Here is a 24705-nt window from a genome sequence, read left to right on the forward strand (position 1 = left end):
ATCAGCATTTATTGCTTTCAGATTTCATGCTTTGCTTTAAAACACTGACTCTGTGGTAGGGCTACACAACATCGTGCACAATTATCATTATAGAGATAATAGTATATACATTAAATAGCTGAAGTCAGAATTATTTGCTTCCTGTGAATTTAATTTTCTTATTTAAATATTTTCCAAATGATGTTTAACAGAGTACGGGATTTTTCACAGTATTTCCTATAATATTTTTTCTTCTGGAGAAAGTCTTATTTGTTTTATTTCGGCTAGAATGAAAGCAGTTTTTAAGGTCAATATTATTAGCCCCCTTAAGCAATATTTTTTGATTGCCTAAAAACAAACCACTGTCATACAATGACTTGCCTAATTACCTTTATTAACCTAGTTAAGCCTTTAAATTTCACTTTAAGCTGAAAACTAGTATCTTGAAAAATAATGAAACCCTATTGTAAAGTGTGACCAATGAAGCGCTGATAAACACCTGAGGGGAAGCTCTACTCTAAAATGAGAGATGCCGTCTTTAAAGTATTCCTTAAAATAAAACTGAAGGCTATGCATTGAATCAAAATGTCGATTAAACTGGATTACAGGGTGGACGGCTTTCTTCCGATTGCTTGGCAGCTTGGAAAGCTGGAATCATTGTGATATGTAGTCATTTTGTAATCATATGGCTTTCACTCCTCTGTCTTTAGACTGTAAGCCCATCATTTCAGCTCGCAGGCCAGTATTTTACTGTCTCGCTGGATTTTGGGGGCAGCGATGCAGTTTGGGACAAAAAGCATATCTTTGTATTGTTGTTATTCTTTATGCATTGCGTTTTTGGGAATCTGGCAGGAGATAAAATTAATTTAGAATGGGACGACAATCAAGATTAGCGGTGACCTTTTAACCAGATCTCTAAATTTTTTTTTCAAAAATACAATTAAGTCTCCAAAAGCATACATAAAGTTTTTCTGATTAGACTTTGCTTTACATATGTAGGAAAATATGATTTGCTGCTGTTTTTAAAAGTTAGGGAAGGTTTAAGTCTGTATTTCTCTAGGTTAGGGGTGGCCAAACTCGGTCCTGGAGGGCCGTTGTCCTGCATAGTTTAGTTCCAACCCCAACTAAAAACACCTGAACGAGCAAATCAAGCTTTTTCTAACTATACTAGAAACCTCCAGACAGGTGTGCTGAAGGAAGTTGGAGCTGAGCTATGCAGGACACCGGCCCTCCAGGACCGATTTTGGGCACCCCTGCTCTAGGTGATCTTTATGACAGCCCTGTCCTCTCGTAGACTCATGCAAGTACGACGTGTATCCAAAACATACACCAAAACATATTCTAAGTAACGCATTTAAGATGTAGACAGAGCACTCTAGTGGATTTGTTATCTGAAATGTACCACAAACCGTATTCTAAGTGGCCTATTTAAAATTCGCAAACACACGAGTGGACTCACTCCCTCTAGTGGACTGATCACCTGAAACATACAACGAAACGTACCTAAAGATATTTCAGATTTTCAAAAATGTAGACAGCGCTATCTATTTGTAGTCTGAAAGGTTAAACAAAGCATACCCTAAGTAACATATTTAAGATTCACAAAAACGTAGAGACCCTCTCAAGTGGATTCATTACCTGATAAGCACAAAATATGTACCCGAAATAACGTATTTAAGATTCACAAAAACGTAGACAGCCCCCTTTAGTGGATTTGTCACCTGAAAAGTACAAAAAAGTACCCTAAGTAACACAATTAAGATTGACAAAAACATAGACAGCGTGCTCTATTTGGAGACTGATAAGTACAACAAAGCGTACCCTAAGTAATGTATTTAAGATTCACAAAAACGTAGACAGCCCCCTCTAGTGGATTCGTCACCTGAAACATTCAAAAAACTACCATAAGTAATGTATCGAAGATTCACAAAAACGTAGACAGCCCCCTGTAGTGGATTCGTCACATGACACGTACAAAAAAGTACCCCAAGTAACGCAATTAAGATTGACAAAAACGTAGACAGCGCACTCTATTTGGAGACTGAAAAGTACAACAAAGCGTACCCTAAGTAACATATTTAAGATTCACAAAAAACGTAGACAGCCCCCTCTAGTGGATTCGTCACCTGAAACATACAAAAAACTACCATAAGTAATGTATTGAAAATTCACAAAAACGTAGGCAGCCCCCTTTAGTGGATTTGTCACCTGAAACGTACAAAAGTACCCTAAGTAACGCAATTAAGATTCACAAAAACGTAGACAGCGCGCTCTATTTGGACACTGAAAAGTACAAATCATACCCTAAGTAATGTATTTGAGATTCACAAAAACGTAGACAGCCCCCTCTAGTGGATTTGTCACCTGAAACGTACAAAAAACTACCATAAGTAATGTATCGAAGATTCACAAAAACGTAGACAGCCCCCTCTAGTGGATTCGTCACATGACACGTACAAAAAAGTACCCTAAGTAATGTATTTAAGATTCACAAAAACGTAGACAGCCCCCTCTAGTGGATTCGTCACATGACACGTACAAAAAAAGTACCCTACGTAATGTATTTAAGATTCACAAAAACGTAGACAGCGCGCTCTATTTGGAGACTGAAAAGTACAAATCATACCCTAAGTAACGTATTTAAGATTCACAAAAACATAGACATCACCCTTTTGTGGATTCGACACCTAAAACGTACAAAAAAGTACCCTAAGTAATGTATTTAAGTTTCACAAAAACGTAAACAGCCCCCTCTAGTGGATTTGTCACCTAAACATACAAAAGTACCCTAAGTAACGTATTTAAGATTCACAAACACATAGACACCACCCTTTAGTGGATTCGACACCTAAAATGTACAAAAAAGTACCCTAAGTAATGTATTTAAGATTAACAAAAATGTAGACAGCACCCTCTAGTGGATTCGTCACCTATACATACAAAAGTACCCTAAGTAATGTATTTAAGATTCACAAAAACGTAGACAGCACCCTCTAGTGGATTTGTCACCTAAAACATACAAAAAACTACTATAAGTAATGTATTTAAGATTCACAGAAACGTAGACAGCCCCCTCTAGTGAATTCGTCACCTAAACATACAAAAGTACCCTAAGTAACGTATTTAAAATTCACACAAACGTAGACAGCACCCTCTAGTGGATTTGTCACCTAAAACATACAAAAAACTACTATAAGTAATGTATTTAAGATTCACAGAAACGTAGACAGCCCCCTCTAGTGAATTCGTCACCTAAACATACAAAAGTACCCTAAGTAACGTATTTAAAATTCACACAAACGTAGACAGCCCCCTCTAGTGGATTCGTCACCTGAAACGTACAAAAAACTACCCTAAGTAATGTATTTAAGATTCACAAAAGCATAGACATTGCCCTCTACTGGATTTGTTATCTGAAACATACAAAAAGTACCTTAAGTAATGTTTAAGATTCACAAAAATGTACTCACCCTCTAGTGGATTCGTCAATTGAAACGTACAAAAAAGTACCATAAAACGTTTAAGATTTACAAAAATGTAGACAGTGCCCTCTATTTGTAGTCTGAAATGTACAACAAACCGCACCCAAAGAAATGTATTTAAGACTAACAAAAACATAAACATCGCTCTCTAGTGGATTTGTCACCTGAAACGTACGTCGAGTTACTTCAAGTAAGGTACTTCATATTTTCAAAAATGTAAGCAGCGCTATCTATTTGTAGTCTGAAACGTACAACAAAACGTACCCTAAGTAACGTATTTAGGATTCACAAAAATGTGTTGTTACTGTTTTTAAAAGTGGTCTCTTCTGCTCCCAACAGTACAATGGAAATGCTTTTTACTAAGTCCGTGCCACATGATCATTCTAATATGCTGATAGTATTTGCTGATCAAGACCATTTGAACACAGTCCTTCTAACCTTAAAATATTAGCAAGACTCTTTCCTACATTCAGTCCACATTATTCTCATTCCTCAAGTTTAGTCTGAACAGAAACACCCACTCCATCTTACTCTCCTCCTCAACGCTCAATCCCCTCCTTCAACCCCAGTCAGAGAAAGAAAGAGAGACAAAACAAGAACGAAGCAAAATGGAAAATATGACTGAATTTCACCCAGACTGCAGATAACGTGAAGCTGGAACTCGCAGCACAAACTACCGAAGAGCAAAAAGATTCAGAAAACAAAACAACCACAAGCTGCTGCGAATCAAGAGCAAACACTCAAACTGTGTGTAACAAAGCGTATCATTAGTTTATGCGTTCTTGATTATCGGCTGATATAGTTGGTGATTATTAGATGTTAGAGAACATGTAAATGTTTGGGAAGCTCCAGGCTGTCTGATAAACGGCATCAGGCTCGACTCATGACAGATGTGATGCTTTTTTGGAGGGGTTTATTCTTCCAGACATGAGTTCCAGCCGCTCTGGCAGACATTTCCAACATGGGAAACCTCTGCCCAGAGAAACATCTGAAAAAGAGCTCTTCCATTTCTTCCCTAAGACATTGTTCCTCGCTGTCTGACTCTGCTGCCTTGTTTTCTGAACTATTTTTGTGGTTTTGTTTGCATCAATTACTGTTAGCATTAAAAAGATGAGCTGGGTAGGTAGCCTACTTTTTTGTGAATTTACAAAAAACATACATTTGACTGGATTTTCTGGGTAAAACGAATGCTACGGGGGAGCATGATGCCAACAGCTATTGCTCCTTTCCACACTAATGATATTAACAGAGTCATATTTTTGATAAAGTATTCTTTTTGAGCAGTTCTTTGCACAAAACCAAATAAATACCATAATACATCTTCACTTTTTTCACTTATCTATGTCCATATGAACAACGTTTCTGGTGTGGTGTGTTTGGCTCACTTTGTGTTGCAGAATGTTCTAGTTCAAGTCCAGTGAAGCAACCTTACACAAAAGAGAAAAAAGCAATGTAAAATCAAGGTAAAACTCTGTGACTTTTCTCTTACATTTGCTTTTAAAAACACTATTGGTTGAGTTTACTAAAGGATTTAGGTCAGTGTTTCACTAAGGGTGCTTTCACACCTACACTTTTGTTTCGGAACGTATCTCGTTTGCCCAGTTAGCGCGGTTCGATTGGCATATGTGAACAGGGCAATCGCACTCTGTTCCGCGCCAAAGTAATCGCTCCGAGATCGCTTGAATGAGGTGGTCTCGGCTCGATTGAAACGAACCCTGGAGCGGTTCGATTGCAGTGAGAAATTATTATATGACAGTGTTTTATGGATATGTAATAGGCTTACGGCTACATGAAGAGAGAATTATGAGTAGGGCGGGAAGTTTCGCGAGTCTCCGGATGCCCGCAAACGAGTGATGATCTCCCGGTAATCCCGCGTCTCTCTCCCAGTCCTCAAAAATTCATCGTCGCGCACCCTTCTCACCCCTCCCCACCGTGTCTCTCCTCAGACACGTCACGCGCGCGCACCCTGTCAATCACCACCAAACCACCACCTCTCCTGACAGCTGAGCGGGACGCTGCAAAATAAACCCTGACACTCTGACCAATGTAAGGAGAGTTTACTCGCACGTGACTTGTTTTAGCTCTTTTGGTCCGATTAGAAACTTTGCAGTCTGAAAGCGAACCGCTCCAAGAGCAAAGAGCAACAATGTAACAATTGTAATCTCTGTTTCGGAACAACTGAATCGATTCATAGGTGTGAAAGCACCCTAAGATAACCCTCTGCCATCTTGTGGATGTGCATCCGAAATGTACAACAAAACGTACCCTAAGTAACGTACATAAGATTCACAAAAATGCAAGTAGAGCACTGTAATGGATTTGTCATCTGAAACATAAAAAAATTACCTTAATTAATGCATTCAAGAATCACAAAAACATAAATTAAGCATTCTAGTAGATTTGTCATTTTAAACGCACAAGCAAATCTACCCTAAGTAACGTATTTAAGAATTACATAAGCATAGACAGCACCCTCTAGTGGATTTGTCACCTGAAATGTAAACCAAAACACACCCTAAGAAACATATTTAAGAATCACAAAACCGTAGAGAGCACCCTCTAGTGGATTTGTCATCTGAATCGTACAAAAAATGTACCCTAAGTTACATATTTAAAAATCACAAAAATGTAGACCTCGCCCTGTGGTGAATTTAACATCTGAAACGTACTACAAAATGCACCCTAAGTAATATATTTATAAACCACAAAAATATAGACAGCAAATAGATTTGTCACCTGAAACGTACATCAAAACGTTCCCTAAGTAATGTATTTAAAATGAACAAACTGTAGACTGCACCCTCTGGTGGATTTGTCATTTTAATCGTACAACAAAACGTAACCGAAGTAACGTATTTAAAACCGTCAAGAATTTAGACATCGCCCTCTAGTGGATTTGTCGTTTTAAAATGTACATCAAAACTTAACCAAAGTAACGTACATTAAATCATCTAAAATGTAGACAGCACTGTCTAGTGAATTTGTCATTTTAAATGTACAACAAAATTTAACCTAAGTAACATTTAAAATCATTAAAAATGTAGACAGCGCCCTCAAGTGGATTTGTCATTTTAAAGTACACCAAAATGTAACCCAAGTAACGTATTTAAAATCATTAAAAATGTAGACATCACCCTCTAGTGGATTTGTCATTTTATAATGTACAACAAAACTTAACTAAAGTAACGTATATTAAATCGTCAAAAATGTAGACAGCACCCTCTAGTGGGTTTGTCATTTTAAACGTACAACAAAACGTAACCTAAGTTGTATATTTAAAAATCCCATAAACGTAGAAAGCACTCTCTTGGGGATTTGTCATCTGAAAAGTACAACAAAACGTACCCTGAGCAATGTGTGAGCACCCTGAGCAAAACCTAGACAGAGCCCTCTAGTTAATTTAACACCAGAAACATACCACAAAATGTATTCTAATAAACGTATCTAAAATAAAAAATAAAAAAACTGACAAAAAGTAGACAGCACCCTCTAATAGATTTGTCACCTGAAATGTACAACAAAACTTAACCAAAGTAACATATATTAAATCGTCAAAAATGAAGACAGCACCCTCTAGTGGATTTGTCATTTTAAACGTACAGCAAAAGATAACCTAAGTGACGTATTTTAAATTGTCAAAAATGTAGACATTGCCCTCTAGTGGATTTGTCATTTTAAATCTATAATGAACCTCAACCTAAGTAACGTATATTAAGTTGTCAAAAATGTAGACAGCACCCTCTAGTGGATTTGTCATTTTAAATGTACAACAAAACGTAACCTAAGTAACGAATTTAAAATCGACAAAAATGTAGACAGCGCCCTCTAGAGAATTTGACACTCGAAATGTACAACAAAACATACCCTAATTAACATCTAAAAATATAAGGTGGGAGGAGGTGATGGGGTTTGGGGGGGGGGGGGGGATGGGGCTGAATGTATGGGCACTTAGAATCGTCCTAACTTCCTCCCCCCTAGCGGCGCCCTTGACCCTGCCCACTAGTGAATTTGTCATTTGAAACGTACAAAAAAAAAAACCTTAGTAACATATTTAAAATTAACTTCTATTGTCCTCAAGTAGATATGACACCTGAAACGTACAACAAAATGTACTCTAATTAACGCATTTAAAATTTACAAAATGTAGACAGCACCCTCTGGTGGGTTTGTCATTTTAAACGTACAACAAAACATACCCAAAGTAACGCATTTAAAATGAACAAAAATGTAAACAGCGCCCACTAGTGGAAGTGTTACCTGAAACGTACAACGAAAAATAACCTAAGCCAGCAGATTTGCAAAAATGTTAATTTCGCCCTCTTATGGACGTGTCATCTGAAACATACAACAAAACGTACCCTTTGCATTTAAGAATTACAAAAGCGTAGACAGCACCTTCTAGTGGATTTGTCAACAAAACATACCCTATGTTATGCATTTCAGATTTACAAAGACATAGACAGCGCCCTCTAATGGATTCATCAGCTGAAACGTGCAACAAAACGTACCGGGAGTGACGTATTTTACATTGTGAAAAAAATATAACTGAGGCAAAAATTGGCAATGAGCCTGGGCAGTTTTTTAAGGTGGAGCATTGCACTTGATTTCCTAATATAATGGGTTAGTTGATTGAAGATACATGTACTGCTAAAAGCATTCAAAGTAACATGCATTGCATTTAAAGACAGGCATCTACTATTGAAAAAGTGACTGTCATATCAGAGGAGAAGGTGCATGAGTGTGTTTTGTGATTTGGGCCACGTGTCTAAACATCTGCTTTGGTTCAGAGATTTAAGATAAATAGCTATTTCATGCACTTAGAGCAGGATGGAGGGCTGTCGTCTGTTTAAATCCCACCCTGCTCAAAATGGGGATTGTCCAATTCAAGATTTTATACGTCAGCAAGAGTCGCTCCAAGACATGCAACAAGATCAGACAACGGTTTCTAGAGGAGATTCAGAGTTATGACCGACTTATGATTACCATTTAATGTAACAGTATTATTATAAATTTTTATTTATAATATTATATTTAATAATATGTAATATATTTATAATGTTAAATATTTTTTAATCTTCTTGCCAATGGCTTTCCTGAAATCTCCCTGCTTTTTATACATTTTTTAGGTTGGTTTTGAAGTAGAGCGAGTGAGTCTGAAGCAGTGAGATGTGTAAGTGAAGCAGTGGAGGGAAATGAGCTCAGCGCTGTCTGGAAACCTCATCATGCCCTGACGCCACCACACAAAAACTCATAAATACTGCTGCAGGCCGACGCACATGCAGATTCCACAAACCAAAGAGAGGAAAAAGCAGTGGAGAACAGAGAGAAGCAGAAGACGAGAAATAATCAGAAGGTGTGACAAAGAACAGTGTGTGCTGGGAGAATCTGCTGGTCTGTGTGTGAACAGAATAAAGAGACACACGGCCAAATGTCTGTCTGATGATGAAGCATCTGGAAAATCCTGAACAGGAAAAGCAGCAGAATGTGAGTCACACACAAGACTGCAGCCCTTCACCCGCAAATCTTACCCTCCGCACAGTGAGAAACAGGGTTTACATGACTCTAAATGCTGGAGTCAAGACTGGAGTCTGCTAACGTTCTCAACAGATGTACACAGGAGATGTAGTTCGACTCACATACTGAACTCGTGTTCACTCCGAACTTATTTAGTTCTGATGTTATGTGTGTATGTGCTTTTGTTCAACACATCTGTTCAGATTAATCAACTTATGTAAATAAAAAAGAAATGTTTTGTTTAATAGTGCAGAAAAACTACATTACCCATAATGCTTTACCGAATTCCCCCCGATCAGTTGCAAATAGCAAAGCGCAGGAAAAGGGAACTTTAGCTCCGCCCACTTCAATGAAGTGCTTCTAGACAGCAAGGGTGACTAAAAATGGTGCATGCATGTGTCTATACACACTCAAATACATTAATATTCAAACATAAATAAATGAATGAATAAATAAACCAACCAACCAACAAATAAAATAAACAAACAACCAAATAAATAAAATAATTAAATAAATAAACAAACAAACCAAAAACAAATAAAATAAAAAAACAAACAAACAAAATAAATAAATAAACAAACAAAAACCAAATAAAATAAATAAACAAACAAACCAAAAACAAATAAACTAAATAAACAAACAAACAAATAAAATAAATAAACAAATAACCAAATAAATAAAATAATTAAATAAACAAACAAACCAAAAACAAATAAAATAAACAAACAAATAAAATAAATAAACAAACAAAACCGAATAAAATAAATAAACAAACAAACAAAATAAATTAATAAATAAATTAATTAATAATATATGTGTGTGAGTGTTTGTGTATCTTGCATTCATCACATTTTGGGGATCACAAATGTCCCTTTAAGTACATAATTTCCAATAAATGTAGACGTTTTGGAGACATTATTTTGGTCTCTATGAAGAAAAAAGCTATTAAATCACGCAATAAAAAGTACTGTCAAAATGTAAAAGTGCAGAATGTTTTCTGTGAGGGTGGGTTTTAGGTGTAGATTTGGGGGAGGAGGACAAAATATACAGTCTGTACAATATTAACTGAATTACATCTATGGGTCCCCATTGAGATAGCTGTAGAAGTGTGTGTGTGTGTAGCCTTTATTTTGTGGAAAAATGCAGAAATTAAAATTAGAGCACAGCAATAATTGCAGCACAAAGAAAGATTAGCGGTCAGAAATGAGTATATATTTTCAATCAGGTTTGGTTCAGGACTCTGCATTAGCCATTTCATTTTTTATACCAGTGTAATAATCAAAAGTGCTGAATGTTTTCTATGAGGGTTTGTTTTAGCTATAGATTTGGGAGGAAGAGGACAGAATATACAGTCTGTATAATATCAACAGAATTTTACTATGGGAAGTGCCCATAAAGATAGCTGTAGATGTGCGTGTGCGTGTGTGTGTGTGTGTGTGTGTGTGTGTGGGTACCCTTTATTTTGTAGAAAACGCAGAAATCAAAATTAGAGCACAGCAATAATTGCAGCACGAAGAAAGAATACAGTGGTCAGAAATGAGTATATACTTTTAATCAGGTTTAAGTCAGGAACGTAGACTGGCCATTTCATTATTTATTCCAGTGTAATAATCAAAAATGCTTTCTGTAAGGGTTAGAGGAAGAGGGCAGAATAAACAATCTGTGCAATATTACCAGAATTACATCTATGCAAAGTCCCCGTAAAGATAGCAGTAGAAGTGTATGTGTGTGTGTACCCTATATTTTGTGAAAGCACAGAGATCAAAATTTGAGCACAGCAATAATTGAAACATGAAGAATGATTACAGCTAAAATGTCTGAAGGTTACAGCGGTCAGAAATGAGTAGATATTTCAATGAGGTTTAGTTCAGGATTCTGGACTGGCCATTTCATTATTCATTCCAATTAAACAATTAAATAAAAAATCTTTGCTACTGTTTCATAACTGCAGATTGCACCTGAAAATAAGCCTGAAAGCAAAGCTCCATAGCAACATTTAATTTTCTGTTGGTCTTGGCACACAATATAATGTGTCAAGAGGAGAATAATGCCACTTCATTGTACCCCATTTTTAACAGTTGAACCAAATTTACTCTTATGATTCCCCAAAAGTTTCATGCTGCGTTGAAAAATGGTGTACAGTTGAGGTCAGTATTGTTCCCTCTCAATTATTAGACCGCTTTTTTATTTTTTCCCAATTTCTGTTTAAGGGAGAGCGGATTTTTTCAACACATTTTTCAACATAATAGTTTAATAACTCCTTTCTAATAATGAATTTATTTTATGTTTGCCATGATGACAGTAAATAATATTCAACCCGGGCTTATTGTGCAAAACGTAGTCCCGCGGACGTTTCTGGAGATCGCGGAATACGTCCCGGCGGGTTCGTACGGCTGCAGTTTTTGTTTTTGCGAATCCGCGAGAGGCCAAAGTTGTGCGCTTTTTTGCACCTCAGACGCCTCTCGCGAGTGCGGTTCGCGCCCGCGCTGTTCTCGCGTGAACCCACCGGAGGCCGCTGTCCAACTGACCGGATGATTGACTGCGCGATCGGCCGACCCGTCCTCCTCCTTCCCTGAACCCAACCAATTTTACCGATCAACCCCCCGGCCGCCCGCTCGCTTCCCTAAACCCGAGCAACAGTTCACAAAAGCCGTCCAAAAAAATAAAAGCCCCGATTTTTTTTTTCTACTGCGATTTCGGATTTCACCGCATTCTCACCCTGTCACGAAACTCGTTCACTTAATTTTTGGGATTCTGTTTATGTCTTACCTGATTGCTGGAACCGCTCTTTCCCGGACTCGAAACCGGTCGCCGTGGTCAACTCCTCTCTGCATCTCAAGCCTGCCGACGTACACGGAGAGCTGAGTGGACAAATGGGTTGCAGCAGGGAAGCCCTCCACAAGGAGGTAAGACAACCGCCCCGTAGCGTTCGCTTGAAAAAAATAAACGCGGCCGTACGTACCCCCCGGGACGTATTCCGCTGTCTCCAGAAACGTCCGCGGGACTACGTTTTCAGAATGAGCTTGGGTTGATAATATTTGACTAGAAACTTCTACAGCTTAAAGTGACATTTAAAGGTTTAACTAGGTTAATTAGGTTAACTAGGCAGGTTAGGGTAATTAGGCAAGTTATTGTATAACAGTGGTTTGTTTTGTAGACTGTCGAGAAAAAATACAGCTCAAAGGGGCTAATAATATTGTCCCTAAAATGCAGACATCCCAAGTCTCCCGGAAGTTGCGAGAGTATCCCTCAAATGCATAGACACTCCCGGATGCCCGAAAATGAATGATAATCTCCCGGAAATTGCGCGCTTCCTGCCCGGTCCTTAAATACGTTGAACAGCCCTCTCTCCACCGCATCCCTCATAGCTCTTCAGGTACGTCGCGCGCAACTCACCCCCACCCCTCTTCAGGTAATGTTATGTCACGTCGCGCGTGCAACTCCCACCGCTCTTCGGGTACGTCTCGCGCGCACATGCCCCCCTAGCCAGATACGTCGCTCACTCAACGCCCCCCCCTCCCCCCCCCCAAAAAAAACACCCACTATCCTGCTACCTCCCGCAAATCAACTCTGTATCCCCCGGAAATGACTTTTCCCAACTTGGGATGTCTGAAAATGGTGTTTAAAAAAATTTAAAACTGCTTTTATTTTAGCCGAATTAAAACAAATAAAACTTTTTCCAGAAGAAAAAATATTATCAGACATCCTGTAGAAATTTCCTTGCTCTGTTAAACCTCATTTGGAAAATATTTTAAAAGGAAGAAAAAAAATTGAAGGGGGCTAATAATTCTGACTTCAACTGTATATGATGTGCAACTAATCACTCAGAAGCTTTAAATTACAGCATACACCTACAACAGGTGGTCTGCGACACTTTCTTTCTGACACAGGTGCCTCTGACAGGAACTGAAGCCTCTTAAGGGATCATTTGATTTGGCAGTTATTTTATGTAACTGCGCAAGTAATACCTTACAAGAGAGAAATTCCCCGAACGCAGCCAAGACCTGTAGCTGTGTTGATGCACTCTGAAAGGAAAGCCAGCACCTCTCCAATCCTCAAACACACGACGTGCCAGAGAGCACCGCTAAAATAATCTACATTTCCTCCTCCCCAATGTATCTCCATTCCCAGTCTCTGTCCGCGATCATGATGGATGTTTTCTTTCGCTCTCATTGCTCCTCCACATCAGCCACTTACACAGCAGAGTTTAACCCTGGCTTGAAGAAGCAGCCAATCGTAACACACGCTGAGCGGTGATGTCCCGCCCTCACGATATGTTATTCTGACAATATGACGAACAGCATTATCACTTAATCCATCAGAGATCATCCAGGAAACTGACTTTAAGAGAATAAAAGTATATCCGATAAAGCTGTATAGTGAAGATTATTTTAAGAGCGTTTGGAAAGTTTTCTTTATGATACTCCTCATGAAAAAAATAGATATGCTAACATATACACATTATAAATAAATAATGATTAAACAAATAATTATTTAGACTAATTTAATTATTCATTCCTTCATTTTCTTGTCGGCTTAGTCCCTTTAATAATCCGGGGTCGCCACAGCGGAATGAACCGCCAACTTATCCAGCAAGTTTTTACACAGCGGATGCCCTTCCAGCCGCAACCCATCTCTGGGAACTAATTAAATTAGTCATTTAGTATTTAAGTACAATAATTAAGACATAAACTGATGTGGCACAATCCTCAATTGGTACTAATGGGCTCACAGTGTGCCAAGAAAATATCCTTCACACTATTACACCACCAGCAGCAGCCTTAACTGTTGATACAAGGCAGGAGCGATGACGGAGTAAGACGTGTCTTTAAGAGCTCCCTTAGCCAAATCCGTAAAAAATACTTACAAGGACCAATAATTTTGTAATTTCTATCTTTTCAGAACACATTTACTTTTAAAACAATTAGACTTCAAGTTCGACTGGATATCCAGCCTGATCTCACGAGAAAACGTAAGTATTTTACGTTTTGCCGGTTTAGTGGCTAATTCGTACGAATTCGTACGAGTTCAGTCGTACGAAATGGTACGATTTTAAAAAGGAGGCGTGGCACCTGACCCCACCCCTAACCCCAACCGTCATTGGGGGATAAGCAAATCCTACTAAATTGTACGAATTAGATCGTACGAATTCATACGAATTAGTCACTAAATGAAAAAGTTACGAATTGCCGTGAGATTGTGTTGGGATATCTCAACATGAGCAAACAAAAACCTAAGAAACTAAAATCGACCATCTACCATCGACCTTGCCTGACACGCATCCCAACGAGTCCAGCGGTGATAAGGAGGATCCTCCTAACCGAGCTCTATTAGCTGCCATCACAGCACTCAGAGGTGAAATGACTAAGATAAAAGATGACATCTGTGAGAATTTGGAAAGACGCACTGAGCGTGTGTATAAGGATTTGAGAGCGGAGATTGTTGCGACTAACAACATCGCCCAAGTGTCTATTACTAATCTTGAAGCAAAATCTCAAACGCTACAGGCTAAAGTCACTGACATAGAAGAAGCCGCCACTGCGCACTCTGATAGCATTAGCCAACTTAAGCAACAGGTGGCTAATCTCAGTAACGAAGTTCTCAGTCTTAAACAAAAGAACGAAGATACAAGGCAGGATGGATCCATGCTTTCATGTTGTTGATGCCAACTTCTGACCCGACCATCTGAATATGGCAGCAGAAATGGACACTCATCAGAGCAGGCAGAGTTTCTCCAATCTTCTATTGTCCAGTTTTGGTGAGCCTGTGTGAATTGTAGCCTCAGTTTCCTGTTCTTAGCTGACAGGAGCGGCACCCGGTGTGGTCTTCTGCTGCTGTAGCCTATCTGCTTCAAGGTTGGACGTGTTGTGTGTTCAGAGATGCTCTTCTGCAGACTTCAGTTGTAACGAGTGCTTATTTGAGTTACTGTTGCCTTTCTATCAGCTGGAACCAGTCTGGCCATTCTCCTCTGACATCAACAAGACATTTGCGCCCACAGAACTGCCGCTCACTGGATAGTTCCTCTTTTTCAGATCATTCTCTGTAAACCCTAGAGATGGTTGTGCATGGTAATCCCAGTATATCAACAGTTTCTGAAATTCTCAGACCTGAGAATGTCATTCTCAAAATGACATAAGCAACTAATAATGCAGAAAACATGCCGATGTATTGTCACAGAAAATGTTGCGATATGTGATATTATTGTTATTTTGAGATCATTTTATGCCACTGAATGTACAACAGCACAATATTGCAAATAGCCATAAATACTTTCAAGAGACTAATGCTTTTCATTCTTAAAGCTGTTAAGGTCCTGTAATTTGATGTCAAAATAATGCAAATGTCCAAATATATACTATTAAATGTACTATCAATTAAATTTAATGTAATTTGTATTTATTTATATATACATACACCCAGGGCGAGGCAGTGGCGCAGTAGGTAGTGCTGTCGCTTCACAGCAAGAAGGTCGCTGGTTCGAACCTTGGATACTCTCGCAACTTCCGGGAGACTCGGCTGGTTCGAACCTCGGAGTTTGCATGTTCTCCCTGCCTACGCGTGGGTTTCCTCCGGGTGCTCCGGTTTCCCCCGCAGTCCAAAGACATGCGGTACAGGTGAATTGGGTAGGCTAAATTGTCCATAGTGTATGAGTGTGTGTGTGAGAATGTGTGTGTGGATGTTTCCCAGAGATAGGTTGCGGCTGGAAGGGCTTGAAAACTTGCAGGATAAGTTGGCGGTTCATTCCGCTGTGGCGACCCCGGATTAATAAAGGGACTAAGCCGACAAGAAAATGAATGAATATACATACACCCAAAGTGTTTTACAACCCGGATGGGTGGGGGGTGGAAGGGGGGTGCTCTCTCCACTCCACCACTACTTGAATGATGCAATGGCAGCCACAGGGCAATGGCGCCAGTCAATTTAGTGGATGGGGATGATTGGGAGGCCATGAAGGGTAAGGGTTATTTAGCCAGGACAACAGAGTTACACCCCTACTCTTTTAAGAGAAGTGCCATGGGATTTTTAATGACCACAGAGAGTCAGGACCTCGGTTTAACGTCTCATCCGAAATACAGTGCTCACTGACAGTATTCGCTTGTTAAGTTTGACGTCATGCGGAGCGGCTTCCGGGTCCAAGCGCTCTATTCAACTGAATGGGGAGACTCATGAAATAGTTATAAATGTTTAGAAATCGATTTAATACTTTCGAAAGTCACGATCGCAATATAAATGTCCATGTCTAATATCCGATGGCCAGAAAGTGATTAATTGTTTTATAAATTGTTAAAATTTTGGTATTTGTTAAGCAGCAAGCCCAGAGATTGTTGTGTACACTATGGCTTTATGTAAAATTAACTTTAATGTGTGATAGGAATAAAACGTGATCAGAAACGAATGATTTCTCAACTCAAATGAATGGCGGCTTGGACCCGGAAACAGTATTACATACGTCAGAAACACGTCACCACTTAACAAGCGATAGTGTTTCCTTCACTATACTGGGGCATTAGGACTCACACCGGCTGCAGTTTGAGCGCCCCCTGCAGGCCTCTCTAACACCACTTCCAACAGCAACCTAGTTTTCCCATGTGGTCTCCCATCCAGCTACTGACCAGGATCAGCCCTGCTTAGCTTCAGTGAGTAACTGCTCTTGGGCTGCAGGGTGATATGGCTGTGGCATATGTCCAATTAACTTTGACATGGGTGAGTTAAAATGCAAATGTCCTTGTAAAATGGCTTCGACATAATTTATGAATTTGCAAATATATATTGCATCACCAATAATTATTGAGGTCATGTACAGATATATGGGGGAAGCAGTGGCGCAGTAGGTAGTGCTGTTGCCTCACAGCAAGAAGGTCGCTGGGTAGAGCCTCGGCTCAGTTGGCGTTTCTGTGTGGAGTTTGCATGTTCTCCCTGCATTCGCGTCAGTTCCCTCCGGGTGCTCCGGTTTCCCCCACAGTCCAAAGACATGCGGTACAGGTGAATTGGGTAGGCTAAATTGTCCGTAGTGTATGAGTGTGAATGTTTCCCAGAGATGGGTTGCAGCTGGAAGGGCATCCGCAGCGTAAAAACATGCTGGATAAGTTGGCGGTTCATTCCGCTGTGGCGACCCCGGATTAATAAAGGGACTAAGCCAACAAGAAAATGAATGAATGAATGTACAGATATTGCACGATAAGTTGATAGATTGATTATTGTGACAGGCCTTTGCACAAGTGACACAATGATGTGAAGATTGCACAGGAAGTTTTGAAAACTTCGATTCTGATCTGAGGAATGAACCAAAACTGTAAAAACTGCACTAATTTGCATTGATCATCAGGACCCAGACGAGCTCCTGCATCTGCTCAGGCCTCCCGGAGCCCTTGAGAATGGAGCAGAAACAGTGACTTCAATGGAAAAGAATGCGCAGCGCTCTCCTCACCCTCCCCAAAACTCAGCCAGAACGTTTCTCCTTCCCTCTCTCGCTTCTGCACAGTTTTCTGCGGTCAATAGGAAGGACTGTAATGTGCAGTGATGACCACAGCCTGCCCTTAACTTTTCCTCTCGCTCCTCTCTGTTTTTTTTTTACTCTTGCCACGTCTGATGCGCTGTAAGTAATGGTTTGCGTTCGCACTGACCCGGAGACAGACAATGATGAGGACGGTATTCAAACGAGCATAAAAAAGTCATATTGGTGATACTTGACAGGCTGTATCAGTTTCGTGGGTGTTTGAATTCATAGATGATTTCAAACTCTCGATTATAACAAGCGAGTAAATAATAAAGTGTTTCCTCTTTTTTGACTCTCTGCACGCACCATTTTCAGCCACTCTTTCTGCTTTGTTCCACATGTTGAGTTCTCATCTGAGAGACAGAGAGAGAGAGAGAGAGAGAGAGAGAGGGAGAGAGAGAGAGAGAGAGAGAGAGAGTGCACCATATGTTCTGATGTGGGACGAGAAAGAGAATTTATTTCCATAGCCATGGAAACCATGATAACCATTTTCAGATGTCCACGGGATGCAGTGGCTATTTCAGCATCACAGTGTGAAAAATATCCATAAATGAGCATTTTGTGACTCTTGTTTTTATTTTATTTTCATTTATTTACACTTTATTAACTGCGTTATGGGAGCTTGATCTTTCTTCAACAACCTTTAACCTTGAAAAGTTGGAAAAAATGACTTTTATAAACATTTTTAGTAGTTTAAATTGACATATTGTCTGGATTGAGTGTTGTGTATTAAATGGCACCTATTTTAACCCTTTTACAAGATGTAAGATACGCCTTTGGTGTCTCCAGAATGTGTCTGTGAAGTCTCAGCTCAAAATACCCATCCGATTATTTATTATAGCCTCCACAATATACCAGAAAAATCTACTTAAGATTAGATTAGATTCAACTTTGTTGTCATTACACATGTACAAGTACAATGCAGCGAAATGCAGTTTAGGTCTAAGCAGCAGTGCAATACCAGCAAGTGCAGGATACAGGTATAAGTTATAAAGTGCAGTTATAGAAAAACTATGGTGATATTTACAGATGGATGTACTATGAACATTATATCCAGAACTGGAGAGACGCCGGGCCTCGCGTTGTGCACGCGCCGCCATCTTGCCTCGAATTAAGTACAGTGATGAAGTATTTATACTTTTTTACTTGCCATCTCTGTAGTTCAGGAGGGCTAATAATTCGGACTTCAACTTTATATTTTATTTAAATGTTTGAATAGTCACTACAACTAACTTCCGAATCATTTGCACATAAACGCATGAGAACAGACTGTCTTTTTCATGAGAGAGTGAAACTGTGAATCACAAGAAAACACTCTATAATACAATGAAGCTGTGAAGGTTTAAATTATAGGCCAGGCTTGGTCAGCGAAGGCCCAGACACATACTGTACACACACACACACTCACACACACACACACAATGCCACAGAGAAAGTGACGGGGCACACAGAATATCACCGTGGACTCTCTGGGCATTTGGTTAAGGCTCAGTAAACTCTGCTTAAAATATATGACCAAAATGAGAGGCTGTTAACCCAAACAAGGAAAAAGCAGCTCTTTAAAAAATGTTTAGAGGGACGTGTCTGTCCCACACACCTACGCAGGGGAAAGACTCTCAGAGAGGTTTGTTTCTGGGAGTATGAGAAGTCTATGGAGTACATTGAGTTTATGTCTATTTGATTTCATTTCTTTATTATTATTGTTGTTGTATTATTATGTTATGTATATTATTTATTTTTATGTATATTTCACTCATATCATTAAAGACTGCAAACAATATTTTTTTGGTCAAGACGTAAGAACAAACAAAACAAAAAATATGAATTTAAAATATATATAATATGAACAGAAAATATATGGTGTACCTGTTTTTTTACAGACTCATTGTGAAACATAGTCTTGTATATATTTCTGGACAGCGTGAATTATGTAGCCAGAGCTACGTATAGCTGCAGTTCTTCTTTAAAATGAACGATATGGGAAAGTATGACGACAGCTTCTGTTTAATTTCACACTTACCAGCTGACCGATTATCTCCATGGGGACGGTTTTCCCGCTGTTACCAGTTTGTCCAGTGGCTTGCTGCACATGTCGACGGACTTCAGACGTAGAGAGAAGTTGACCACGACGACAGGGTTCTGGCGAAGAACGATTCCAGAAAGCATGTAAGGCAAAAATAAAAGCCAAAAAATTAAATAAACAAGTAAATAACAGGGTGAGGGTGTGGTAAGATCTGAAAATGTGGTAAAAATCAGACAGGTGTGAGGGCTTTTCTTTTTCTGGATTGCTTTTGAAAACACTATTAGTTGGGTTTAGGATAGGATGCAAAAAACAGACCTCTTGGTGTATAAGGGTATGTATCAATAATGAGCCAGGGGTTGCTTTTTTTACTGAAAATTGTGCAATTTATTCCATATTTCACTATATTGTAGCAATTCCTTTCATAATTAGATTTGATTTTTTTTTAAAGTAATTCTTGAAATTTCTTGTTTTTTGTTGTTTTTTTGTTTTTGCCTTTGTGTAAATAATGTCCAACATAAAAAACAACACAAAAAATGGGATTAAAAAAATAAGTGGATACATATTCTTACATTTTCCAAAAGAAAATACTTATATTATATTTCTATATCATGCAACTAGCTCTCTCTCTCTCTCTCTCTCTCTCTCTCTCTCTCTCTCTCTCTCTCTCTCTCTCTCTCTCTCTCTATATATATATATATATATATATATATATATATATATATATATATATATATATATATTATAGTTTTCTTTTTTAAATATACTCAAATGATATTTACCAGATCAAGGAAATTTTCACAGTGATATTTTTTTTCTTTTGGAAAAAGTTTTATTTGTTTTATTTTAGCTAGAATTAAAGCACTTTTTAATTTTTTTATAAACCATTTTAAGGTCAAAATTATTAGCTTCTTTAATTTTTTTTTTTCGATACAGAACAAACCATCTTCATATAATAACTTGCCTAAATACCCTAACCTGCCTAGTTAACCTAATTAACCTATAGTTAAGCCTTTAAATGTCACTTTAGGCTGTATAGAATTGTCATAAAATATCTAGAAAAATATTATTTGCTGTCATCATGGCAAAGACAAAATAAATCAGTAATTAGAAATGAGTTATTAAAACTATTATTTTTAGAAATGTGTTAAAACAAATCTTCTCTCCGTTAAACAGAAATTGGGGGGAAAAAAAATAAAAAGCAGGGCTAATAACTCAGGGGGCAAATCAGGGGCGGCGCTAGGGGAAAGTTAGGACGATTCTAAGGGCCTATACATTTAGGGGGGCCCCAGAGACATTATCAAGGGCCTGCGCCAATCCACCAAACAATTAAAAAATTTAGTGTACTTTTAAAACTACCTCTGATTAAACATTCAAACTAGAGACTGATTATCCTTATTCATAATGTTGGTATGGCTTTAAATACCGTATTTCTTTTTATAATGCTGTAATTCTTCTTCTCCATTTAAAAAAAGAAGGACAGCTTCATGGACAACGTGAAGAAAGCAAGAAGTTAACGCCTGATGGGAGGAGCCTGAGTGAGTGTTCAGAGAGAGCGAGAGAGAGAGAGAACTGTCTGACATAAATCACACACGCGAACCTTTGAACCCTGAAGGAAAAACACATTTCACCGACACAAAATCTCCAACCTCCAGATTTCTCTCAAACAAGCAGAAGTAAATAAATAAAATCTAAAACTAGATATAGCTAGTTTGAGGATTTGTACAATTGAAGTCAGAAATATTCACCCTCCAGTGAAACGTTACATTTTTTCAAATGTTTAACAGATTCAAGAAATTTTCACAGTATGTCTGATAATATTTTTTCCTCTGGAAAAAGTCTTACTTGTTTTATTTCGGCTAGAATAAAAGCAGTTTTTACTTTTTTAAAGCCATTTTAAGGTCACAATTATTAGCCCCCTTAAGCAATATTTGTTTTGGACTGTCTACAGAACAAACCACTGTTATACAATGACTTGCCTAATTAAGCCTTTAAATGTCACTTTAAGCTGAATACTAGCATCTCGAAAAATATCTAGTCAAATATTATTTACAGTCATCATGGAAAAGAAATCAGTTATTAAAAATGAGTTTCTAAAACTATTATGTTTAGAAAAGTTTTCTACTTTCTTTTAAACAGAAATTGGGGGAAAATATACAGGGGGGCTAATAATTCTGGTTAAATGCCTTTTGCAGATTAGTTTCTCGCGAGAGGAGTTTCACTGACGCTCAACTCTCAGAGATGCTTTAAAAGCCAGTGATAATTCCAGATGCTTTCAGGCCGCTCTCTGTTATAACCAGCGTGAACATTGCCAATGGAAAAACATCCTACTTTCTTCTGGAAACACACCAAGACGACGTGCAGCTTCACCTGAGTGAACCAACAGACCCGCTCATGAAAAAGTAAAGCAGACTCAGTTTTTCCTTTGACGTTATACTGTGAATATATGGCATTTGGTATTCTGTAATATAATAATCGTTGCTATGATATATCACATGGGTTTAAAAACTATACCAATATATAACAAATACCTAACATTGTGTATTTATCATGTCAATAAATATTAATTAAAAATGCTCACATTTTCTGTTTGAGGTTCTGGGTTATGGTTAAGGGAAATTCCCATTCCTATACATGATAGTTTTGTCGGTGCCAATAGCCTAGTGGTTAAGTGCGCTGACATATAGCACCATGGTGCTCACGGCGACCCGAGTTAGATTCCCGGCACGAGGTCCTATGTCGACCCTTCCCCTCTCTCTGGTCTTAATACTTTCCTGTCTGTCCTCCACTATCCTATCCCAATAAAAGCAACCCAGGCTCATTCTGGAAACGTAGCCCCGCGGACGTTTCTGGAGACCGCGATTTACGTGGCCGGAGGTATGAAAAGGCCGCGTTTGTTTTTTTTCGAGCGAACGCTGCGGGGCGGTGTGGCGCCGCTCCGCCCCTCCTCTTCGGAACGGCGGGTTCTGGAAATCAGGTAAGACAAAAAACGGAATCCGGAAAATAAGGGCGAGAACGCGGCGAGATCCGAAAACGCGGTCGAAATCGAAGACGAGGGCTTTTGCTTTTTTTTTTTTTTTTTTTTCCGATCCGGCGGCTTTTCGCGGGAGAACAGCGTGGGCGCGAACGCAGCGCGCTCCCGAGAGGCGCCCGCCCGAAACGCGAAAAAGCGCGCACAGCGGCCTCTCGCGGATCCGCGAAAACAAAAAAACGCTCGAATACGTACCTCCCGAGACGTAAATCGCGGTCCGCAGAAACGTCCGCGGGGCTACGTTTCCACAATGAGCCCGGGTTGAATAAAAGGGGAAAAACCCCTAAAAAAAAAAAAAAGTTTTAATAACTCATTTCTAATTACTGATTTCTTTTATCTTTGCCATGATGATGTCAGGGTTGGTGAGGGGAAATGGGGAAAAAGGAGCGAGGACTCAAGTGCAGAATAAATGGGAATTTATTAAATAATAAAAATAAAATAAAATGCAAAATAAACTACCCCGAGGGGGAAAACATTAACAAAACAAATACATACAAACAGGACTGGGCAGGCTGGCAACGATGATAACTGGAAACATGACAAGACAAAGGTTTAAACAACATCATGTGATGACGAACTGACACAGGACAGCAAAAGTGAGGGGTATATAAACTGTAGAAAATTAACACACAAACAGGTGAACACAATTAACTAATAATGGGTTAACAAGGAGGGTGGGAAAAGACAATAGACGGGAGAGCGCATGACACAGAGAGACAATACAAGCCATGCGCTCACATAACACAACAAGAACATGCAGCCAATGAGAGAACTCATTAACCGCATGTTCATGACAACAAACACAACACTGAAGCACACGACAAAAGCACGTGACCACAATGTAAACACCGAGCCACGTGCTTTGACAAGAGACGCAAGACACGAGCACACGATAGATAAACACCTTACCGTGCGCTCACACATAAGCAACGCACATGCTTCATCTCAGCGCCAACCAAAACTGAAACCAACTAGACGGAGGCGCCGAGAATAAAGCAGCGCGCTGCTGACAGAACAAACACAAACACTAGTACAAGAGCGCGCGCGTCTGAGGGACGCAGAGCGTGCGCGGCCACATCAAGTGGCAGCGCGCACACTCTGCGTACACCCACGACGGCGCGCGCGCGCACACAGAGAAAGACACGGGACCAGACATGGAGTAGTGTCAGAGCTCTGCCACCAAAACAAGAATTTACAAGACCAAAGTGGCAGAACCCTGACAGATGACAGTAAATAATATTAGACTAGATATTTTTCAAGATACTAGTATTCAGCTTAAAGTGAAATTTAAAGGCTTAACTGGGTTAATTAGTTAGTGTAATCAGGTAAGGCATTGCATGACAGTGGTTTGTTCTGTAGACAATTAAACTTATATTATATATATAGCTTAAGGGAGATAATATTGACAAATGTCTAATTAATTAGGGGGCTAATTAATTATTAATTAATAAAAACTGCTTTAATTCTGGCTGGAAAAATAAATAAAAAAATAATAAATAATGTATTATAATACTTTAAAAGTTAATAAAAAGGATTTAATACTAAAAAAGTATTACATCCTTTCTCTTTTAAGTATCATTTAGGAAATATTTAAAAATAAAAAGAAAACTTTTCACTTATGAATTAGCAAGTTCTACAAAGTTTGTGCAAAACCGCATTAAAAGGTGTATTTACCATTTAAACTGCACGTTGAATATTTATATATTAAGAATATTTTCACATTTATTGACCTTGAGTAAAAGTTAAAGTGTAATTAAAAGTTGAAGTGAGCTATGCTGAAACAAATGTGGTTTAGAAGCATTTTTAATCAGAAATAAAAACTAAAGAAGTAGAAAAAGTAAAATAATAATTACTTGCAAAACAGAACAAACCATTCTTGTCCAGTGACTTGGCTAATTAAGTTAACTTTCCTAACATAATTAACCTAGTGAAGTCACATATTAGGAAGAAAACTAACATCTGAATACTAGTATCTTGCAATATAAACAGTAAATTATTATGTACTGTCATCATGGCAAAGACAAAAGAAAATAATTAGGTTTAAAAATGTTTTGAAAAAAAAGTGAGCTCAGTATATATAGTATATACAGAAAGCTACAATTCAAAAAAAAAAAAAGGGTCCCACTTTATATTAAGTGTCCTTAACTACTATGTACTTACATCTAAAAAAATTAATACAATG

General features: G+C 38.7%; 1 long non-coding RNA gene across 2 annotated transcripts in view; it reads right to left on the bottom strand.

Moving 5' to 3' along the window:
• Positions 1 to 4850: 4850 nt before the first annotated feature.
• Positions 4851 to 24705, bottom strand: part of LOC147834368 (uncharacterized) — a 137336-nt gene continuing 117481 nt past the window's right edge. Inside the window, exons 3-4 of one of the 2 annotated variants that reach the window (XR_015503801.1) lie at positions 19493 to 19611; positions 4851 to 4888 (exon numbers count right to left, since the gene is read on the bottom strand). This is a non-coding gene — a long non-coding RNA (uncharacterized LOC147834368). Of the gene's footprint in view, positions 4889 to 17214; positions 17344 to 19492; positions 19612 to 24705 lie in introns of those variants that run through there. The other variant, XR_015503800.1, reaches the window with a different exon arrangement.

The sequence above is a fragment of the Danio rerio genome, chromosome 12 (assembly GCF_052040795.2).
Source record: "Danio rerio strain M-AB ecotype USA chromosome 12, GRCz13ab, whole genome shotgun sequence".
NCBI classification, from domain to species: Eukaryota; Metazoa; Chordata; class Actinopteri; order Cypriniformes; family Danionidae; genus Danio; species Danio rerio.